The 17,901-nt window shown below is 45.9% G+C and overlaps 1 long non-coding RNA gene across 1 annotated transcript; it reads right to left on the minus strand.

Annotated features, from left to right (window-relative positions):
• Positions 1-151: 151 nt before the first annotated feature.
• On the minus strand, positions 152-7,356 carry LOC140695871 (uncharacterized). The gene is made up of 5 exons (XR_012071704.1): positions 7,286-7,356; positions 6,752-6,917; positions 4,802-4,971; positions 2,015-2,058; positions 152-712 (listed from the first exon to the last, which is right to left on the minus strand). It is a non-coding gene; the product is annotated as an uncharacterized lncRNA (long non-coding RNA).
• Positions 7,357-17,901: the final 10,545 nt, after the last annotated feature.

Below are 17,901 nucleotides of genomic sequence, written 5' to 3' on the forward strand. Positions count from 1 at the left end.
ATAATGAAAAGGGTTGAAATATTGTGAGAATTACTAAAAATGTGACACAGTGACGCAAAGTGAGTAAATGCTGAAAAATGGTGCCGAGAGACTTGCTCAATGTGGGGTTGCCACAAACCTTCAATTTGTAAAAAAAATGATACCCGAAAAGTGCCATAAAATGAGGTGTGCCTGTAATATTATATGTATATGTATTTGCATAACAACAGCTCAGGGACATAAAGCTTTACTGCCCCCAATCCTCAGAGGAAGGAAAGGAGGCTCAGTTGCCTTAGAGCAAGAGTTGTGGAGTTTGGGCCTGAACTCCCAACTCAGTCCTCTCTGAGATCTCTACATCCTGCCTTTCTGCACATTGAAGACACCCAGAAAAAGTTGGTGCTGTCTTTTCAGATCTGGGAGGACAATACCAGAGTCCCCAGGAGCTGGTCTGGCCTCCAGGGGCTTTCTGATCTCCAAAATGCCCCTCCTTCACTCCAGTCTGTCCAGTTGACGTCAGCGGAGCATCTGGAGTGCTGGCCTTGGCATCCAAAGGTGAAGAACCTATCCTGGGCCGGGGGCCACTTGTTGGTAAGAGAAGAGGGGTGCTGCGGGCTCCCTGGGCGGGAGCTGTGAACCCGGACGAGAGGACGCGCTGGCTGCATGGGTTTGCCTGCTACTGGAGCCAGTGCAGTTGGTCGTAGGGAATTTGATGAAAATAATCAGCTGCAGACTCCTAAAAAACAAACAGACGATGATCCAGAGGTTTGAATAACAGCCCCCTCAGCCAGATGGCCACAGGAGCCTTGCCAGGGAGAAAAAACGATCTCCCACCCTGAATTTCCTCTTTGTTCTGGACCCTGCTCTCTTTGGACATCCTCAGTCCCCCGTTCCTTTCGTGCGCCAGCCACCCGGAGTCTTGTGTTCAGCTTGCTAAAGGCAGCTTTCCCCAGATTAGGATTTGGAGACAGGGAATCCGGGCAAAGAAGGGGCTTTCTTGTCCCAGCATGAGTCACCCGAGACTGGAGGAAGCACACAGCTGTCTGCATCTGGGCCTGGAATGCTGCTTCCTCCTCTGGGGACACTCACAAGAATCCCGGGAACCTTGTTGGTGCAGAGCAGGAAGTCGACTATAAGCAGGGCCGCCCTGTGTGGGGCAAGCCCTCTGGACACCTCAGTCTTCGCCAAGAGACCACATCCAAGCTATTGGGAAACTGAATGCTAGCCTGTTTCCACATTAAATTGCTACCACGCCTGGAGCACATGGTGGCCAGTGTGTCCTGCCAAACTCAGCCTCCCTATGGTTCCAATAAGAGCATCCATGTAAGAGTGAGGCCAGTGTGGCTTTGGATCCTTGCTCTGTCACTGTGAAACTTTGGGCAACTTCTTTGACCTCTCAGCCTCCGTTTCTACATCATTGCATTTTAGTGAGACTAGTAAAGAAATTACATTTTCAGTGCATGTAGCACAGTATCTGGCACATAGCAGGCATTCTATAAATGTTGTTTCCTCCCTCCCATCCCTCTTGTCCAGAGCCTTTGGTACTAATTTCTCCTATTACCCATTTCTGAATACTCTCACTGATCCATGATTTAATGTTTCATTCTTGGCTTTGGGCAAAGCTTCCAGGTACAATCCTCTCCCATTTTTCCCTGAATGGATTGCCATCTCTCCTCCATGGTTAGATTAGCTACTCTGTTTGCCAGTATGTAGTTTGACTTCCTAAGGTACTATGAATTCTGTTTGGAAGGAGACTAGGCAGGATATGATTATGTGACATCTCATCAGGCTCACTTAACTTACGAGTCTACTTAGAACTTTCCTTCCCTAATAAGCAGTAATGCCATTAAAAAAACTTATCAACAAAAACATCTATGAATACATATTAAGATTATAAAGTGTATTAGTCAGGATTGGCTGGGTTTTGCTGCAGTAACACACACCTCCCAAATATGAATAGCTTAAAACAGCAAAGGTTTATTTCCCCCTTATATTACAAGTCCATTGTAGATCAGTGGTGTCCCTGCCCCACACTGACCTCTCTTGGACACTCAGGATTCACCATCTGGAATGTTGTTGGCACTGCAGCCAAGGGAAGAGAAGATGAAGAGTTGCTTAGCATTTAGCAGAACTTGAACACCTCTGCCCAGTAGTAACACACATCACTTCACATTTCATTGACTAAAGCAAGTCACATAATCTTGCCTAACCTCAAGGGAGTAAACACAATCTATTGCATTCAAGGCAGGAGACAACTAGAAACATTGATGAACAACACTAATGTTGACCCCATAGAAGCTCAATGTTTTGAGAAGAACAGAGGAAACCATGCAGGCAAGTAGAAATGCTGAAATTCCACCCCTGCCAGCCACCACTGGGGATTTGCTAGTCATTTGGAAAACAGAATATGCCCGGATGTTTGCACAAAGAATTTCCTTCATTCTATTTCTGTGGTCCTAAGTTTCCAATGTGTATAGGAATTATTTGATGTTGCACAGCATTGTACATACAATCCTAAAGGGTTTTCAAAGTGTTTTAAAAATACACAATTTTCCCTGTCTGCTAAATTTAGAACCTGACCTATTTAGGATATGATTCTACACTATTTAATTGATACTAGCGCCTGACTTTATTATTTTAAACCACTTTGTTAAAGTATGATTGACATACAAAGAGTGGTACAATTTAATTATATAACATGATGAGTTTGGAAATAAGTATATGTCCACAGAACCATTATCACAATCCATGCCACAAACATACCCATCACTTCTAGAAGTTTCCTCCAATCCTCTTTCGTTGCCTGAGTTTAACTGTCCCAACATTTCATTGCCTTCTCCTCTTCTGTGCTTTACTTACAACCTGAGGGGCCACTCCATCTCTGAATCCGATTGCAGTTGATATTTCTTTGATTTGTGTATGTACTTTATAATAAGAGTTTATACCAAAACTCAAAAAATAGTCTTCCATATATAATATCATTTAGTAATTCTTACCATAACTCTAAGGAGTTGGTTTATTAATGGATCATTTGCATAATACTGATGAACTAATGAATGCTCAGAGAGGGTAAATGACTTGCCCAAAGACATGCAGTACAGATGTGTTGAAGTCAGGTTTTAACCTAATTGTGTCTGCCTTCAAATTCTGGGGCTTTCTCATTATCCCAGGCTGCCTTTGGACCTGAACAAGGAGATCCTGTTTGGGAGAGGAACTAAACTCTGCTCTGGAAATCTCACAAGAGGGAGTGAGAGATTCAGGTCCGTAGACCCCTTCTCCCCACGGCCATCCCTGTGAGTCAGGGCACTGCAATCAATGGAACCCCAGTTTCCGCAGGAATGCTCTGGGCACACAACATTCCAGAACCTGGACGTCCAGGAATTCCTGTCAATTAGGCATTTATTCCTGGAATAAACATTTCCCTGAAGAGCCCTCCACAGCTTGCTGATGTCATGGTCCTGCCACAGTTGGTCTAGGTGATAAAAGGAATTGGATTGTTGGTGTGTAATGTGTGTGGGTGTGTAAGCTGGGTTCTGTGTGGGGTGGTGTTGTGTAAGCCTTTCTTGATGTGCAGTCATCAGATAAAATCCAGGATGCGCAGTTAAATTTTAATTTCAGATGAACAACAAAGTAATTTTTAGTATGATAAGTCTGTCCTGTGCAATATTTGGAACATACTTATTATACTAAAAGATAATTTGTCGTTCATCTGAAATTCAAATTTAACTGGGCACTTTATGCTTTTATTTGCTGAATGTGACAACTATATCTATGTGCATGTGTGTTGGTATAAATGGGCTTCCTTGTTTGTGTCTCAGGTTCACCTGAGGGTGTGTGTGTGTCCGTGTGCATATGGGGTCTGTGTGCATGTGTCTCCCAGCTGGGGAAGAGTCAGCAGGTGGGTGGGAACAGACAGCTCCACCACCCAAAAACTCGTCTCCCATGAGGCCTACCCTGCTCGAGGAAGTGAGGTCAGGATGGGCTGTGAACGCCAGGCCAGGGAGTGTGGACTTTCTCCTGAGGGCCGTGAGGAGCCATGGAAGGCTCTAAGCTGAGTTGGGTCAGCTTTAGACATGTGCCAGAGACACCCCTCTGGCTGTGTGGCCGAGAAAGCTCTGGAGAAGGCCACTTGAGAAGGGAGCTGAGGAGCCTGGGAGGGAGGCATTGAGGATGAGGATCTGGGCTTAGGCCTTGGTGGTGGAGATGGAGGGAAAGGGGCAAATGGCAGGACTTGAACATTCCTGCTGGGGTTGAAGGAGGGGGAATTGGAGGTGACACTAAGCTTTGTGCTTGGGCATCAGATGGACTATGGGCTCCTCGAGGGTTTATCTTGCTCCCTTCCTCATCCTTGATGTTGGGCATGGTGCCTGGCTTGTAATGGATGCTGTCTGGGTGTTTTGGGCGTGAATATGTGCATATGTGAATAAGAGAAACGGGAACACGGGAGGAAGGGAGGAGGAGGCAGGGGAGGACGGAGAGGTCTGGGGAAGAAGCTGACCTCGGGGGAGACGTCCAGCAGGCGGTTAACTGTATGGCCAGCTCAGGGGAGAGGTCCAGGCTGGGGGAGCAAATTCAGGGGATATGAGTGGGTAGAAAAGGTAAGAAACCACCAGCTGGGGTCAGATCACTGCAGGAAGGAGAAGGTAGTGGCGGAGGAAGGAAGCTTGGGGGATGGCGGCATTTAGGGAGCTGCAGGCAGAAGTCTGAGAGGGTCAGTGGATTCCCCCTCGCAGGGCTGCTGGGGTTCGGTGAGGCTCCCGTGGGGCCTGGGAGCTCCAGGAGGGCCAGCCAAGGGTGATAAGCAGAACATTTAACAGGCACTGACCAGTCAGGTCTGGCTGGGCCACCAACCGGTGCCAGGTCTTCTGGGCTCCCAGCTGTGCTGGAGTCAACTCTTGGGTGGCTGGATCCTGGGGAAGGTTGCAGGGAGGATGGGAAGAGGGCCTGGGGCAGCTGGGGAAGGTGGCAGGCACTTGGGAGCGCGGGGCAGCTGCTCTGTAAACAGAAACATATGAATATTTTAACAAATGGACAGTTCTATAGGGACATCCTGGTGCATGTCGGCCCTGGGGACTGACAGTATCATGCATTTCATTCCTGGCTGTGGCCTCGCATTAGGCCAGCACCCAGCAGTGAGTAAACGAGAGTTCACATCAGGTCCGAGCCCCGTGCCTGGTCTATAATAGGCTCTCAATAGGTGTGCTTTCTGTTCTTCTTTTCAGGGACTAAAGATGCTTCCATAGTTTCAAGGAATTTCCTCCTCTGAGCATAATTTTTCTATTTTAGAAAATCAAATTTCCTTTCACTTGGGAAGGCTATACTTTCTGCCGTTGAATTCCTGGGAATTTCAAAGGCTGCAAACTTGCTGTGGCTCAGGGGACAGCCGGAGCACAAGTGAACAATGGCCCATCTTGAGGGACAGCTCCCGTGAGGGTCGCCCCTCTGGTAGCCTCCCCTTCCTTCCGAAACAGCCCTGTCATCTGTCAGGAGCGGGGGCAGTGTCTGTGCTGTGTAAGTGTTTGCTGTGATTATTTTTGTTATTACTGTCCTTGGGCCTGGTGTTTCCTCAAACTGAATCATTTCTGTGACTCTAAAGCTTAGTTTATTTTATTTTATCCAAGCCTCAGATTAATACCTCGATGGCTTTGGATTCCCGAACGGGGTCACGCTGCAACAACTAATTCCAACACAGTTTCTTTCCGGTGATTTTTAAACACTCACACCACAGAGGAAGGTAGGCTTCCTTCAAGAGCTCACTTAATTTAGATAAATATTTGGCCTTGTGAATATACAAACAGTCCTAAAATGTGCCTTCTCCTAGGTGTAGGATCTCAAAAGGGTTTTCAGGATTCACCGCATATTCATTCAGTTACTGATTTGTCCACTTAGTCGTTCTCACCAGAAGGTCCATGAGGGTAGGGCTCTTTGTTTTGTAAACCCTGAGGCAGAACAGGGCCTGCCACATGTCAGTGTTCAGGGCATATTTGTTGAACGAATGAATGAGTGAACGAGCATCTTCTCGGTGCCAGGGTGCCTGGCATTAGAAAGTCAGAATAGGACACAATTCCTGCTGTCCACGGGCTTCTGGTCTTGGAGAAGAACGCCCCACTCCCCCCACCATTTACCTGAAATTCAAAGCAAACCAATGCACCCCCCCCCCCATGGGATATGTAAACACCCTGTATGGTCACAGGAGCTGGGCGGGAGGAATGACAGTGCTATTGGGAATACCAGGGAAGGTGTCCCAGGAGAGGTGGCATTTGAGTTGGGGTTGATTTCAGCATGAGGAGTTGGCAGAAGGGAAACAGAAGGAGCCAAGATCCAGGGTGAGAAAGCTTGGTGTAGTCCAGGAAGTTGCAGGAAGGCCACCTGGGTTGCGCAGGTCACTGGAATGAGTATCAGCTCCAGGAGGTCAGGGGCTGTGTCTGCCTTGTCAGTTGCTACGTGACACCGCATCTGGCACAGAGCAGGCTCTCAGCAAATTGTAGCTTTAGAATGAATGAGTGACATGAGGCTGGAAAGAGGAGATGGGACCTGGCAATCTTTTTTGGAGGTTTGTTTGGCAACCACAATGGGTTTCATTGTCCCCTTCCATCCTCTGTAGATGCTTGTGTCTTTTCTTAAGTTCAACCCCAGTCACCACTGTGACACCCCACCGAGGGATCTTGTACTTTCGGTTGGGATGCCCCTCAGTAATGGGGTGCTCACTCCCGCCCACACAGCTGGTCCCTTTTTGTATAGATCTGATTGTTTGAATAGCCAGCCTTACACTCACCACACAATCGGACGGGCAGCAGGGACAGAGCATTAAACTTGGTTTGGCTTCTGGCCCTGCCCCTGACTCCTGTAATCCCTTGGGCAGGGCGGGCGTAACCAGTGATTACAAGTGTCGGCTTCGGCATCTGACGGTTACTGACATCTCTGTGCCTTCACTTTCTTATCTGTAAAACCAAGATGGTAATAATAGTACTTTCCTCACCAGATCCAGGTGGGAATCCTGAGTTCTCAGTACCTTATTGGCAAGTTAGTAAGTGTTCAGTACAAGTCAACCATGATTTATAGTGTTAGCACTTCCTTTCTGGCTCTTGGTTTCTCCCTCTGTATAACAGGAACAAGAACCCCTGATTGGATGTCTCAGGCGGCTGGTGCAAGAAGCCAGAGAGAATGGGTGAGAGGCACCCACGGGGTCGGGGTGAGTAGAGGTGTGTGCTGTTCCCATCAGCCGTGGCATTTGCCGTGGGAGACCTCACTGGCACGGCTGACCCCCAGACCACTCCCACACCACCCAGCTCCTGAGTTTTCTCTCTACCTTTGGTGGCTAGTTACTGCTTCTTGCCATCTCATATCTTGACCTCTAGGATATATATTTAGAACAGGCCTGCAAGGAGCAGAAGGAGGAAATGAAGGCAAGGAAACAGGCAAAGTTCTCTCTCTCAGCAAGTCCTTGGGGGACTCAAGACGCAGGCCCCTTTGCAAAGGGGGCTCGCCCAGCCTTTGAAATAACCACTTCCTTCTCTCTTGGTCTGTTTAGATCACAGAGGTGGGGGAGGGTGTGGAAGTTCAGTTCCCAGACACTCTGAATAGGAGGCTTCAAACTTGCCTCTGATGTGCCCCACTTGTCCAGGGCCCCCGTTCCTGGGAGGCAGGACTCTGGGCTGTGGCTGCCCCTCCTGGGGTCTGCCTTGGACTCACCACAGGTCCAGCTGCCACTGAGCACGTGGATTTCTTTTAAGAGGTTTGGCTGATCTTCAGTAGAGCTGAGGTGTTGTCAGAGCTGGAAGAAGCATTACGACTCCGGGGCAGTGGTTCCCAGGCTGGAGGCCCCTGGCTGCTGGAGGTCCTCAGACTATTTCCAGTTCTTTCAAAAGCCTATAAGAAACTGTCTGTAGCCCCTGTGCGAGGGCTTACAGGCTCCTGACCATTCAGGGGTCTCAGCGTTTCCCTGAAGTCAGCTCAGTGTGGTCCCTCTGTACCCTGGTGTTGCTGGAGAAGATAATGACAGCTGCTCACAGAGTGTCTCCTCTGCCAGGAGCAGGGCGAAGCCCTTGACCCGCATCATCCCACTAACCTTCAACCTGGTAAGATGGGGAGGCTTATCATCCCCATTTTGCAGGTGGAGAAACTGAGGCTCAAAGGGGCTAAGCAAGCTGCCTAAGGCCACACAGCCAGCCAGGATCCAATCCAGACAGGCTGGTTCCCCAACTCCACCCTGCACTGCTAGGAGTAGTCTCCTGGATTCTCAGTTTGTGTCTCTGAATACTGCAAAAATGGCAAACACATTTGTCGTCACTTAGGAAAAGGTACTGGCAGGGAAGATTTCTGGATGCAAGCACTCGATGTAGGAGGGAAAATAATAGAGGTAGTGGGCTAGTTGAGAACCAGTCTCCTTGTGTTGGCTTGTATTGTAGAATTAAGGCCCCGGGAAGTGAGGGTCTGAGCCACAGTCTTCTTGTGAACTGGCAGCTGGGACGGGATCTTGTTTTGCTTCAAGTGATTCCTTGGGCCTGACTCCAGAGCGCCCGTGGTTAACCAGGAAGCAGGCCAGCGGTGGGTATTTCTGAGCTGATGGCTTATACCTGTGATGGCACAGGCCTGTGGCTCTGCCTGGCAGGGTCTCTGAGCTCCCCCTGCCGTGGCAGGCTGCTCCCTGACATGGGTCAGACCACACATCCTGACTAATTCTCCACCCATCCCCACCTACCTCCCACCAGCTGCATAGTACTGTGGCCTTGCCAGACCACAGGACTGCTGAGAGCCAGCGGGGGGCTGGTTGCGGGTGGGGTGGCGGTATTTGTCTTCAGCAAACTGCCCTCACCACCTCTGTGACTTCCAATTCCATGCTTGTGCATGCACTTTACAGTTTGCAAAGTGCTTCCACAGCTGTTATCTCATTTGAGACCCAAGGCTGTTCTGGGAGCTGGGCAGGGCATGGATAATACCCCATCTTTCAGAAGAGGAAAAGGAAGTTCTAAGAGGCAAGCGCCTTGTTCAAAGTCACACACTCAGCTAAGAAATGTTGGAGCCAGAAGTTGGAGCTGAGTTGGCCTCTTCCACCCCACCAAACAGCCTCTCCCCTTTCAAAAATGAGGACTCTCAGGGACCAGGGGTGAGTAAGGTGCTAAGCTGGGTCCCCCAAAGCACTTTATATATAACTAACAGCATCACCATTAACCTCATCTTTCTTCTTGGAGTAGACAAATACAGGTACCTCAATTACAACAGTTAAACTTGTGTCAACTAAGATTGCAGTCCTGCACTCCAAGAACTCATGATGTGACAAAAATACACAGATGTTCAAGTCAGTAGGGATTTATGTCTCACTGTCACCCTGGAAGGACGGTACATTGGGCTTCGGTTTCTACAAGTGGGCAATGGAGATGATGATAATACTTACATTGCTTCTTATCAAAATAAGTAGGTCCATCATATATAAATTTCTTTGAGAAACAGTTATATGACTATTACACATGATGATGAATTTTCATAAGCAGAGAAGGCAAGTGATATTCATATTTATAAGCTTATGATTATTAAGTGCTTCCTAAGTAATTTAGATGGATCATTCCATTAATTTGCACATGAGCCCTTTGGAGGCTGGTACCTTTATCAACTCCATTGTATAGATGAGGAGACTGATACCCAGAGATTTTAAGTAACAGTTAACAAATGGCAGAAGCAGGACATTAAAGCTTGATAATTTAGTGCCAGAAGATAAGCACTTTAACTGCCCAGGTACATCCGAATCACCTGAAGGGCTGGATAAAACCCAAATTGCTGGGCCCCGTCCCAGAGGTTCTGATTCAATCAGCCTGAGAGTTTGATGTCTAGCAAGTTCCTGGGTGGTGCTGATACTGCTGGACCAGGGGCCACACTGGGAGAATTCTGGGTTGCACAGAGCTCTGCTGGTACTTCCTGCCCCCCCAGTGGCCAAATCAGGGCCTCTGAGGCCTGTTTGCACAGCTTAGCTGGACATCTGTGTGCACTAGATACTTGATTTATGTCATAAAGGCACATTATGCTAATGGACAAAGTAGCTAGGCATGTGAGGAGGCCCTGACTCCTGCAGAAACCAAGTGAGAGAGGTTGCCCAATGCCGGATGGCCCTGCAGGTGCCCAAATCCTTGTAGCTCTGGCTGCTCAGGCCCTTCCCTAGAGCTGGCCAGTGGGAGGGAAGGCCATTGTCTGGGAGAAGCACAGAGAACAGATTAACGGGCTGCCTCCTTGACTCCCATCAATTTTCCCCTTTAAGCTGCTCACATTCCCAGACTTCAGAAATAGTCTATGAACAGAGAGGTAAGGCATAGCCTGTGAAAAGAGAAAGCACAGAACAAGAAGATTTAAATTTAATCACGCTTGATTAAATTTATGTTTTTGAAAAGGAATAAGAAAAAGGCCTCTAGAAGAATGTAAGCATTTCATAAAATAGGAGTTGAGCCAAAAGCAGGGGTCATGGGCAGAAGAGTAAAAAATCAAGAGATATGGATATCCAATTGTTCCAGAACTCTGTTTGTTGAAAAGACTATGCTTTCTCCACTACTCTGCCTTTACAGCTTTGTCAAAAATTAGCTGTCCAAATTGAGTCACCAAAACAATCTTGAAAAAGAAGAATAAAGTTGAAGGACTCAAACTTCTTAAAATTCCAAAATTTACTACAAATCTACAGCAATCAAGACTGTGTGGTACTTGAATAAAGACAGACATATACACAACAGGACAGAATTTGAGAATCTGGGAAGAAACCCTCACATTTATCATTACTAGATTTTTCTGCCATGGTCCAAGACCACTCAATGGGGGTAAAAAACGGTCTTCACCAAATGGTATTAAGACAACTGGATATCCTCATGCAAAAGAGTAAAATTGGTCTCCTGCCTCACAACTTATATAAAAACTAACTCAAAATGAATCAAAACTATTGCACTCTGGTAAGAAGATACAGGGGTAAATTTTTTGTGCCCCTGGTTAGGTAATAGGATGTTGCTCCATTTATTTGGATCTTTTTTAAAAATTGTACAATCAGTTACAATGTGTCAATTTCTGGTGTACAGCACAATGTCCCAGTCATGCATATACATACATATATTCATCTTCTTATTCTCTTTCATTAAAGATTATGACAAGATATTGAACGTAGTTCCCTGTGCTATACAGCAGAAACTTTTTAAAAAATCTATTTTCATAGATAGTGGCTAACATTTGCATGTCTCAAACTCCCAAATTTATCCCTTCCCTGGTAACCATAAGATTGTTTACTATGTCTGCGAGTCTGTTTCTGTTTTGTAGATGAGTTCATAGTGTCCTTTTAATATTTCACTTATTTATTACTATATCATTTAGTTTTGGCAGGGGGGAGGTAATTAGGCTTATTTATTTTTGGAGGAGGTACTAGGGATTGAACCCCAGGACCACCTGCTTGCTAAGCATGTGCTCTATCACCTGAGCTATACCTTCCCCCCTTATTGAATTTTACTCAGCAATGTTTTATAGTTTTCAGCACAGGTCGTTCACATCTTTTGCAAATTTATATCTAAGTATTTCACATTTTTATGCTATCATAAAAGACATTAGTTTTAAATTTCTAATTCCAATTTTTATTGCTAGTGTTTAGAAATAAAATTGACTTTTGGACATTGATTTGGTATCCTGCAACCTCACTAAAATCACTTCGTTTTAATAGCTTTACTGTAGATCCCGTCAGAGTTTCTCTATAGACATTCATGTCATCTATGCATAAAGGCAATTTTACTTCTTTTCCAGTGTGGATGCCTTTTGTTTCTTTTTCTTGCCTTAATGAGCTAACTGCAACCTCTGGTACATCATAGCAGTGAGAGTGGACATCCTTCTCTTGTTCCTGATCCTAGGTAGAAAGGGGCTTCTCACATTAAGTAAGGTGTTAGCAGTGGGGTTTGTGGGTGCCCTTTGACAGAAAGAGGAAGTCCTCCTCCACTCCCCTTCAATTCTTAGTTTGCTGAGAGTTTTAATCAGGAATGGATGTTGGATTTTGTTAAATGCTTTGGCATCTACTGACAGAGAAAATACAGTGATCACAGATGGGAGAGAGTCCAAACTCTACTTCTCCCAGGAAGAAGGAAACAGGAAAGAAGCAGCCCTGCCCGGCCAAAGGAGCCTGTCTCAGGGCGCTGGGCTCGCCCCGCCTCCGCTCTGCACCGCTGTCCTTGGCTGGCGTTCCTAGAGTTCGGATCCTGGCCTGGAAATTCCAGAGCCAGAGCTCTTTCATCCACACCAAACTGTCTAAAGACTTCGGTTCCGGAACTTTGCCTGGTCAAGTCCCCAAAGATGAAGGATCCCTCAATAACATAAAAGAGCCACACAGCCCTTTACTGAGCACTTTTGGAAAATCGAGAACCAGGGCTGGGATCAGAGTGAGGTGAGTGAACCCTCTCTGAATGCAGAATTTAAGGAGGTACCCACAAGACCGTTGTGCCTCATTTGCCTCACCCGCATCCCAGCCCTGCAAAGACAGTGCTAAACACACTACTCGCATTCCTTCCCTTAACCCTCCAACAATCCTGCAGTGATGGGTGCTATTATCATTCTAATTTTACAGATGAGGACACAGAGACCAGAGAGGTGGAGTGACTTACCCAAGGAGCTGGCATTTGAAGCAAATTCTATTCATGTTCCGTCTGTGCTCTTTGTCCATCATTCTCTCAACTCCAGTGGATCAGAATCTCTTGGAAGGTTGGTGAAAACACTGATGGCTGGGCCCCACCCCAGAATTTGTGATTCGGTATGTCTGCTGTGTGGGCAGGAGAATTTGCACTTCTAACAAGTTCCTAGGGACACTGATGCTATTGATCCAGGGACCACACTTTGAGAACCACTGCACTGTCTTCCTTCCTCCTCTATAACCCTTGCTCATTAGATCTCAGGGGACACAAGGATTCTAAGAGTAAAAGACAGAGGTCTGAGAGAACACTGCCAGATCTCTCTGGTTTGTGAAAGGAGAGAAAGCATCAATTTCCCAGGACTGGACCAAGGGTTTCCATGTCATTCCTGCGTGTGCTGGAGCCCTAACCCCATTCCAGAATGCCTTACACAGAATCAATGAGCAGTTATGAGTCGAACTGAAGGATGAACTGACTAGTCTTGATGGGACCTCTGTAGGGACTTATTCATCCAAAAAGAATGCCTGACATTTATTCTGAAAGGCGTCTTTCTGTAGACCCTCAATCCTTGTAGTACCAAGTGGCATTTTTTCCCCAATCTATTTCAAATATTTTCTAATTCATTCTCTGATGGGTATATCAGAGGGATATGGTACATCAAATTTTTCAAGGCTTTGAATAAGGGTTATTGCAAAAATAACAGCGAGGGGGGAAACCAACACACAGCTATTTATCATGTTGTAAAAAAAGCAAACTTAAACCAGGCTTGCCAAAATCTCCAAGCTTTAAACACGTGACAGCATTCCAGAGTTGACCCTAGTGTCTGAGAGGTTAAATTTTTCTTTAATTTCCCAAATATTTGGACCCCAAGACCCCCATTCAGCTGCACTTGGCCCTAAATTGCAATAAGAAAAAAGCTGATTTTATTCATTCACTTGATCTTTATCGGGAGTATCACAAGCCCCCGTGACAGGAATTCTCAGCCCTGGCTGCCCACTGGAGTCCCTTGGGGAAGCTTCTAAAAATCTGTTTGCTCCTGGCCACATCCCAGATCAAACACATCAGAATCTCTGGGGGTGGGATCAGACATGAGCAGTTTTGAAAGTCCCCAGGTGATGCCAGTGGCGGCCAGGACTGAGAAACCCCTGCTTGGTGAACTCCCACTGCCTTTCTGCTAATAATGATGGTTCTGAATCTAAAATATCTCCATGAAATGAGACCCTTGCTTAGAATCCAGAGACAGCTACTGCCTGGAGCTCTGATCGGAGGAGTGATGAGTGGGGATAGAACTCCTATTTGTTAAAGGTCTTCTGCTGCCGACCTAGTCCCAGCCACTTAATAGCCCTGTGAGACGGGGATTACTGTCTCCACCTTATAGAGGACATCCTTCTGGTCAAGGAGGTGGAGTGACTTGCCCAAGGTGGTACAGCTGGAGTTTAAAGCCAGGCTTGTCCCCTTCTTCCTTGGGAAAGCGGAGGAAGGAGACAAGCCTGTGTCCTCCCTGTGACAACTACTGCTTGCTCCCTCCTGCTCAAGGCAGCTCCTCCCTGCCCCTCCCACCTGGACCCCTGTGGCGGGCTTGGAAACAGTTCATGACCTTGTCCACTTCTGAGGCCTCTGTAGCTAAAGGCCAAGGACAGGACTGCTCTCCTCTCCCTGCTCCCAGGACTTGCTGTCAGGTGGTAGATGACAAGGGTCTCTGGCTTCTGGCTTCTCCTCCCTTTCTGTGCCCTCACCAGCAATTAGCAGCAGCTGAGGTCACCACGTGTCCTCTCACAGACCAGGACAGGCCAGAGCCCTGGGTGACCTGGCCAAGCGTGGGCGGAGCTTCTGCCTTATGCTGCTCCCAATGTATACACACTACTCAACAACCTTTCTGCCCAGAACAGGCTACGATGTTTATAATATATATGTATTTGGTCTTCATCTTCATTTCTGGCACAGAGCTCCTAAAACCTTCAGAATTCCTGTGCTGAGAGGGATAAAGTTGTCTTGTGTCATGTTAATGAGGTGACTTTTAGACCAGCACCTAAGAATGGGGACTGGTTGCCAGTGAAAGCAACCAGGTGATCAGAGGGTTGGAATTTTCAGTCCTGCCTCCAGACCTCTGGGGAGGGGAGAGGGGCTGGAGGTCCAGTTCAGTTGCCCACAGCTGATGATTTAATCAATGGTGCCTGTATTTGAAGTCTCCATAAAAACCCAAAAGGATGGGCTTCAGAGAGCTTCAGGGTTGGTGAACATGTGGAGATGTGGGGAGAATGGTGCTCTCCAGAGGACACAGCAGCTCTGAGCTTGGCGTCCTCTCCCCTTAACCCTGCCCTATGCTTCCCTTCCACTTGCCTGTTCCTGAGTTATAGCCTCTTATAATAACCTGGTAAGTAAAATCATGAGTTCTGTCAGCTGCTCTATCAAATTAACTGAACCCAAGGAGAAAGGTTTTTGGCCCTTCGATCTATAGCCAGTCGGTCAGAGGCGCAAGTAACCGCATGGAGTTGCAGCTGGGGTCTGAAGTGGGTGGAGGGGCAGTCTTGTAGGACTAAACTCTTAACTGTGTGCTCTGATGCTCTCTCTGGGTAGCGTCAGAATTGGGTTGAACTGTAGGACACCCAGCCAGGGTCAGAGAATTGCTTGGTGCTATGGGGGAACCCACCCCTCCCAACACACATGCACACTTTGGAAGATGGTACCAGAATCTTTAAGGTGTCAAACAAGCTTCACTGGTGGGTCTCAGCGGAGCTTCAAAATACTGTGAAAGGGAAGATCTTTGCCCTTGGTTAATGGCTGAGGAAGCTGAGACTTTGAGACGGCACAGGGCTCGAAGAAGCAGCCTGCATGGGACCAGGGCCAGGTCCCCCATCTGTCAGAACCTGTTTAGGTTTCTAAGACCCCCGCTGCTCCCCTGGTTCAGGCTTTCTTTGTCCCCAGGGTCCTCGTACATCCTTTCCACACCATCATCCCATTCATCCCTCCAAGTCACAGCTTAGCTGCCCCTTCATTCAGCAACCTTAAAGGACATTGAACACAAACACCTTTTTATTATGGAAACTTTTGAAAAAATACAGAAGAGAACAATATAATACCTCCCCTACCCCCAACTACCAACTAACTCCTTATCTCCTTTTATCTTCACCCAGCCAGTGTTTCCAGTCCTCCATATTTTTGGAGAGCAAATCCCAGACATCATATCATTTAATCTGTAAACATTTTTATATTTATCTCTGAAAGATAAGGACTTTTAAAAGTATCCACAATACCATTATCATCTTTAACAAGATAAACAATAATTCCTTAAGATGAGCAAAAGCCTTGAGTTCAAATTTCCCCTAATGTCTCTCTGTTTTTTTCTGTATTGTAGTATAGTTGATTTACAATGTTGTGTTAGTTTCTGGTGTATCGTATAGTGATTCAGATATATACATATATATATGTTCTTTTTGAGATTCTTTTCCATTATAGGTTATTACAAGATATTGAATATAGTTTCCTGTGCTATATAATAGGACCTTTTTGTTAATCTATTTTTATATATAGTAGTGTATATCTATTAATCCCAAACTCCTAATGTATCCTTTTATCCTTTTGTTAACCATAAGTTTGTTTTCTATGTCTGTGAGTCTATTTCTATTTTGTAAATACATTCATGTGTATCATTTTTTCAAATTCCACATATAGGTGACAGCATATGATATTTGTCTTTCGCTGTCTGACCTCACTTAGTATGACCATCACCAGGTCCATCCATGTTGCTGCAGATGGCATTATTTCATTCTTTTTTTGCCGCTGAGGAATATTCCACTGGGTATATATATAGCACATCTTCTTTATCCAGTCATCTGTTGATGGATATTTAGGTTGCTTCTATGTCTTGGCTATTGTAAATAGTGCTGCTATGAACATTGGGGTGCATGAGTCTTTTTGAATTAGAGTGTTCATCTTTCTCCTAATGTCTCTCAAATGTTGTCATTACAGTTCATTTATTTGGATTAGGACTGAAATGGTGCCCAATTATTCCAGTGGGTTGACAACTCTCAAGTCTCTTTAAACTTCTAGGTTCCCTTTCCTCTTGTTTTTTCCCTTGTAATTTATTTATTGAAGACGACTAGTCATTCATCCTGTAGAGTTAGTGTCTCACACTAACTGGAGTTTGCTGCTTGCATCCTCCATGGTGTTTTCAACATGTTTCTCTGTTCCTTGTATTTTAAAGAAAAAAACTAACAAGAAGACTCATCCTAAAGTCATTACCCCAATAAATAATAATAATCATGATAAATAAATAATAAGTAATAAACTATTTTTATTCCTATCTGTTCCCCTTTGATCCCTGTTTACACGCATATAACCTTTGGTGTTTTTTTCCTGTTTAACACCACTCTGTAAATATTTTCCAAGTTTCTGTATAAAACTTTCATAATTAACATTCTTAATAGCTACTTACTATTGGAGAGTGATGTTAAGCCTACTGTTGAACCCTTAGGTTTTGTGTATTTTTGTCACTCTGATAGATAATAAATCTTTCATATCTCTGGTAAAATTATTTCTTTAAGGTAGATAGATGCCCAGGAGTGAGATAGGGATCCAAAGTGGATGAATGGTTTTTTGTATTCTGTGCATGTTGACAAGGTGTCTTCTCAAAGTGTTAAATCAATTTTTATCATCACCACCACAGAAACTCCATCTCCACGTCTTTGCACTGCCTCCTCCCTGCAATTTCCCTCCTATTTAATGTGTGTAAAATGATGCTTTGATGGTAGGCTAGAGCTGATGACAATTCTTCGCTGTCTCTCCCATTGTAAGGCAGAGACTAATTCCACTCCCACAACCTTGAGCCCGGGATAGCCTTAGTGATTATTCAACCAATAATACATGGCTGAGGTCATGTTCTGGAATTTCCAGCTAGTTTGCAAGAAGCCTTGTAGCTTTGGTCTAGGTCTCTCTGAATGCTTGCTCTGGGCGATGCCAGCTACCACATAAGAGCTCCAACATGCCGAGAAGATGGCCGTGCTGGAGAGGCCGGGTGTGGGATCTGCAGTTGACAGATCCAGCCCAGCCCAGCCCAGTCCACCAGCCTCCCCAGGCATCAGGCGTGCGCAGGAATCCTTGAACTCTCTAGACTCATTTGCTGGCTGAGTACCACTGTGTGCCCTCAGATGCCATGAAGAGCAAAAGCATATCCCAGCTGAGCCTTGCCTGAATTACTGACCCATAAAGTCGTGAAATACAATTAAATGGTTTTTGTTTTAAGCTGCTAAATTTTAGGGTAGTTTGTTTGGCAACGATAGATACTGGAGCAGGTGCC

Source organism: Vicugna pacos, chromosome 4 (assembly GCF_048564905.1).
Source record: "Vicugna pacos chromosome 4, VicPac4, whole genome shotgun sequence".
In the NCBI taxonomy this organism is placed as follows: domain Eukaryota; kingdom Metazoa; phylum Chordata; class Mammalia; order Artiodactyla; family Camelidae; genus Vicugna; species Vicugna pacos.